The sequence below is a fragment of the Meriones unguiculatus genome, chromosome 17, assembly GCF_030254825.1.
Source record: "Meriones unguiculatus strain TT.TT164.6M chromosome 17, Bangor_MerUng_6.1, whole genome shotgun sequence".
Classification (NCBI taxonomy): Eukaryota; Metazoa; Chordata; class Mammalia; order Rodentia; family Muridae; genus Meriones; species Meriones unguiculatus.
Window position 1 is genome coordinate 60009959 of NC_083364.1, and position 5701 is coordinate 60015659.

Consider the following 5701-nt stretch of genomic DNA (forward strand, 5'->3'; position numbering starts at 1 on the left):
TCCTCTTCCTGCTCTTCTTTTCTATTTCAAACTCAGATGAACAACGTATGCAGGGTTGCAGCTGTTGGAACTGATAGGCTGTCTCCTTCTTCCTGAAACTCTCTCTGTTTCACACACATGCAACCCACAACCTTGTCTTATCCCAGTGTTTCACCCCTGAGTAGATCAGGGCAAAGAGAGGAAGTGGCCTCCTGAGGAGCCGAGAAGTCTTGAGAAGCTTCAGGAGGTCCAGCCTTCTCCTAGCAAACCTGCTGCGTGCCACCCACAGAGGCAGCTGACAGGTAACTGCAAACAGACACCCTGCAGAGCTGTTTTCTGGAAAGCTGTGATGAGTGTGGTTTGGTCCCTTCTCTCTCAGAGTATGGAAATAGTATATTTCAAATGGCGGAGAAGGGAAATGTGCTGCAGAGGTGCTTTGAATTATTTCTGTGGCTTTGTATGTCATAATGTCTTCATTCTGCAGTCTCCCCAAGTGTAGTCCATCACCCAGGCTTTTAAAATGATCATGTTGGATTTTATTTAAGGGAGCATAATAGTAGATTAATTTAATTTCCATAACATTCATGTAGAAGCCTATTAACATACTAAAAAAAACTACATAAAGCATAATAGCTAAAAACGTACAAACTAATTATAAGACGTTACCATTTAAGAAATATCTTGACTGTGAAAATGGAGTTATAGTATATATTAACAACACATCCCTTGCAAAGAACATCCTCTCCCTGGATACTGCTTTTTTTCCCTCAACTGTAGAGAATCACATGTGCTAAAATGCACTGGAGTATGCCAACATATCTCAGCCATTGCCAGTGAAGTATTGCTGTTCATTAGTAACGCAAACATTTAGCACAACTTACTGAATATTCTGTTTCATATTCTTATTAAACCAAAAGATGATAAAACTTGGTCGGGCTCATCTTATTTTAATATATTTCATTTAGGAAATATTAATTTTTTTTGTTCTCTTCTATTGAGTAAATGTATTTCTTAATTTATGGTATTAAAGTCTTGTTGTGGGTTTCTGACCAGGGTGGAGGAGAGCAGACAGGGAACAGTTTGAACTTGAATTAAGTCTAATTGGTTAAGTTTGGGGTCAGTGTAAAAGCTATATTGAACACCAGGACTGCTGTGGGGTTTTGATTGATTCTGGCTTATGGGGCGGATAAAGCAATATCTCCATGTCCAGTCTTGTTTACTCAAATCTCATCTTTGAAATTCAATCCTGAATCTTTGGAGTTGATTCCAGATGAAAATTATAACACAGATATTAAATTTAAGAGGAGGTTTTAGCCAAACTCTATTCCCCACTATACTCAAACAGTCCTCATGGCTTCCTGAGATGTGAGGATACACATGTGGACATGATTTGGACTGGTGTCGGTGGATTTGAGTGGCTGTCACATACAGAACTGGAAATTGCTTATGAATTCTCAAACTATTCACTCTAGGCATCTTTTGTTTTCCTTTCTGGAAAGGCTAGTTAAGACTAAGAAAGCCCAAAGGAATACTGAGATCTTTGAAATGGAAGCACCTAACTCTTTAAGCAGAATAAAAATCAAAATGCCAGAAAAAACATTTCTCATGGTCTGTCTACTCTTAGAGTTTGTAAGATTAGTACTTCTCTGAAGGTTTGGGAGCATGTTTGTTACCTGGCCTGTGTTAAAAGAAAGGATTTGTCTTGAGACTGACTTTTGGAGGCAATTAAAGTGGGAGAATTCTAGAGGCTTCTCCTAAAGACAATGAGTCTTACGTGTCCTTTAGAAGCCCCTCCACAGATTGTGTGAAGTTGTTTTTACCACTGGTTTTCTTCATAGTGTCACAGATGAAGTGCCTTTTTGAGTAACTAATTAACAATATCCTCACAGTAGACTTTTGAGTGCTTAAATAATATTTACGTAAGAGAAAACGGAACAAAGTCAAAATATCCCAGTGAGTGAAAGTGCTTTCTACCAACACTTAACTACTTCAGTTCTATCTCCAGAAGCTGAAGGAGAGAGCAGATTCCTACACAATGCCCTCTGACATTTATTTGCATGCGCGGGGTGGTTTGAGTGAGCATGTTCCCAACAGGCTCGGATGCTTGCATCCTGGTCCTTGCTTGCTGGTGTCATTTGGGTAGGGTTGGGAGGTGTTGGGAGGTGTGGCTTTGCTGGAGTAAGTATGTCACTGGGAGTGGGCCTTAAGGTTTAAAAGCCTGGCGCCATTCCTAATTCACTATTTGTTTCATGATGTGGGCTCTAAGTTTTCTTCTCTAGCCAACATGCTTCCCTACCATGATGGCGAGGGACTCTTTTCCTTCTGGAACTGTAACCCTAAATAAACCCTTGCTTCTGTAAGTTGCCTTGGTCATGGTATTTTGTCTCAGTTATAAAAAGTAACTAATACAAATTTATGAATGAAAAATACTAAGAAGGAAAAATGGTAGCATGAACCATTTTTAAAGAATTGGTTTAAAGAAGCAGCTAAACCAGTGTAGTTTTATGTTTATTTCTGATGAGCTATGAACAGTTTCAGAGGAGTATTAATGGGCAAGTGAGGTCTGGGGTTCTGACATAGAGTAGTGGTAAATTTACCAAGACCTGTTCATTTGGATTCTATGTCTCTTTGTTTTCAAGGATAAGGCTAGTTTTGTCCTCCAGGAATAATAGGGTTTTTACTTTTCATGTAAGGGTCTAAGAGCCTGTTCAGAAAGTCAGAGATAATATCCTTTTTTTTTCTTTTTTTAAATATAATTTTATTTATTACCATTTACTCACTTTGTATTCCAGCTGTACCCTTACTCTTATCCCCTCCCAATCCATCCTCCCTCCTTCCCTCATCTCCTCCCATGTCCCTTCCCCAGTCCACTGATAGTGGAGGACCTCCTCCCCTTCCTTCTGACCATAGCCTATCAGGTCTCATCAGGACTGTCTTTCATAGTCTTCGTCTGTGGCCTGGTCGAGCTGCTCCCCTCTAAGTAGGAGGTGATCAAAGATGCACTGCTTGAAAGGAGATGGGCAGGAGAGGTCAGCAGAATTCCCTGCTCTGTTGCTTCCTCAGATCCTAATGGCTAAGTGCTTATATATTAAAGACATGTACCACTACACCAGAAACCAATGGATTTTTTTTGTAAAAACTGTTTGTTGATTCTTTTTGAGTTTCACATCATGCTCCCTAGTCCTGCTCATCTCCCTGTCTCCTCATATCTACCCTTCGCTCTTGCAACCTTCCCCCCCAATAAAACACACATACACACACAGTGAGAGAACCAAAAACAAAAGCAACACACACACACACACACACACACACACGCACAAACAAACAAAAACAAAGCATAGAAAAACTTCTCTTTGCGGAAGGTATAGTAGTCACAGCGTATCCCACAGTATACCCTTCTGTCCATACATCTTCACTTGCAAATAAACGTTCATTGCAATGAGTCTGGTTTGAGGTCTCTGGCTTCTGTGACACCATCAGTATTGGATCCTCCAAGTTATCCTTTTGTTGCCCTGTGTCAATGGAGATCCTGCAGGCTTTGACCATTCATGAGTCCCAACCATTCAGAGATGATACAGATTTGGGGGTGGGCCAACTCAGAGCCCTGGATCTGGGCCTGGCTGTAGCTGAGCTGGTCAGTGCATCTGCTCGCCTTTATCTGCACCACCAGGGCAAACTCTCCAGCACAGCCCAGGCTAGGTCACCCAATGTTGGCGTTGGCAGGAGGCAGTTTCAGCTCTCTGGCTCTCATGCTCCCATGCCCTTGGGACCCATTCACCATGAGCACCCAGTCAAGACGCAGGGTGCACTCTCCCAAGTCGACTTTCCTGTAGCCTGTTCTCAAGACCTCGGGTCTGGCTCACCCATCCTTTTGCCATAAGGACCAGCTCCACTGTGTGGCCCGCTGGAGGCGCAGGCCCTGTTCTCCTGAGTGCTACAGCCAGTGAAGGGCAGGGATAACCCTCCAGCTCTCATGCCCTCCAGTGGGTGGCAAGCTGGAAGGGCTGGCTCACCTGTGCCTCCTCCACCAGGACCAGCCCCGCTAACAGTTGATCACTCTCCTGAGTGCCGCAGCTGACGAGGGAAGGGGCCCAGTTATCCTTTCTCATATCCTTGTGGGCAGCTTTCATGACTGCTGAAGCGGTTGGGGATTGGGTAGGGCATCATCTCTGCGTTTGTGCCACCCTAAACAGACAAGTGGGGAAGTCATCTTTCTCACACTCACACCCTTGGGCCTGGCTCACCCCACCCCAGCTCCAGGGCCAGCTCCACTATGCTGCTTCAAGTGAGAGGTGGGGCCAGCTTTCCAGAGCACGGCAGCCAGTATGGGGTGGGAGGCCAGTTTTACACAGCCTTTAGACTTCCATGTGGACCTTGGTGGCTGCCCCGACCAGGGACATCTCAGTTCTTCAGTAGTAATATGAGTCATGGACACTGACACCAACCTTTGCTGCTGAGCAGCCATGAACCCACATACGGCTCTCAGAAGCAGCTTGGGCTGGGACTTCATCATGGCCGGAGGTGACGGGGCTGGCCACTCACAACAGGCTACTTGTCTTCACCCTGGAGTCTCCAGTTCCATCTCTCTTCATAACACTCAAGCTGCTCTACGTCTCCTTCTCTCCCACCTGTCCACCACATACCTGTACGTTGTGGTGACTCCTGCTGCAGGCTGGCCACGTGACGCAGCTGGTGGGCCCTTGGGTGACATCCTCCCAGACTCCATGCTGCTGTGTGACATGGTGGCCATCGGGTGACTACAGCTCAGCTCTGCCGAGCTCCGGAGGCCAAGTCTGTGGGTAGGTCTTCGGGTCTCTGTCATCCTCTGCCAACTCGTGCTTCTTTCCCTGCCTGGACAGTGTGGCAAGGCAGAAAGCAGGTCTCTGTCTTCCTCCTGATTGGATTTTTATGTGTCCTAGGCATAAAACAGCTTTAGCCACCAAGCCAGGCATCAAGCTAGGATGAACAAAGGAGTACCATCAGCTCTGCCCCTGATTGATACAAAAACACCAACACCAGAGGGTGTCTTTTTGCCCATCGCCAGGGGGCTAATAAAAATTCTTAATTAGAAAGAACCTATTTCTCTATTTCAGTTGAGCAGTACTGCTGAAGTGAGACGATATGCTAGACTAAGCATCCTACTTCAGGTAGATTAAGTTACGGTCTGAGATTTAAAGCATGAAGACCACGTATGTCCATTTGGGGTGGATGTATTCTACACGTCTTCTTACAAGATCCAGGATAGGCTAGGTCCCTTGTCCATGCTAGACTGTCCATCAACCAACTGTACATGTGGGGCAGGTGAGGCATAGAGAAAAGAAGCAGGTGATGCTCTTTCCCTTGGAGTTCTCTCGAGGAAGCGACATGAATCATGTCTCATGTCCTGTGGCCAAATGCATTTACATAGGCACACTTAGCTTTGGAGGGGCGAGCAAGAAAAGACAGCTTCATTAACTTCCCAGAAGAAAAAAAACAAACAAACAAGCTAAAATACTTAGTGAATGAACGACACTCAATGCTACCACATGGAATTTGAATTCATGTGAATCCATCTAAATCCGTTGAATGCTGAAGACTATTTTAATTAGGCATTTATCCCAGAGCCATTTAGACTTAATCCCTGTGTGCCTAGTAAATTGGTCTCTCACAGGCGTGCATATGAGCTCAGATGTAACAGCACAGTTTAAAGGAACAGGTGATTAGATGGCCAGCTAGAATGCTT

At 44.8% G+C, this 5701-nt stretch overlaps 1 non-coding gene across 1 annotated transcript; it reads right to left on the bottom strand.

Annotated features, from left to right (window-relative positions):
* Window positions 1–4885: 4885 nt before the first annotated feature.
* LOC132648824 (small nucleolar RNA SNORA48) lies at window positions 4886–5029 on the bottom strand. Its single transcript, XR_009587227.1, has one exon. It is a non-coding gene; the product is annotated as a small nucleolar RNA SNORA48 (small nucleolar RNA).
* Window positions 5030–5701: the final 672 nt, after the last annotated feature.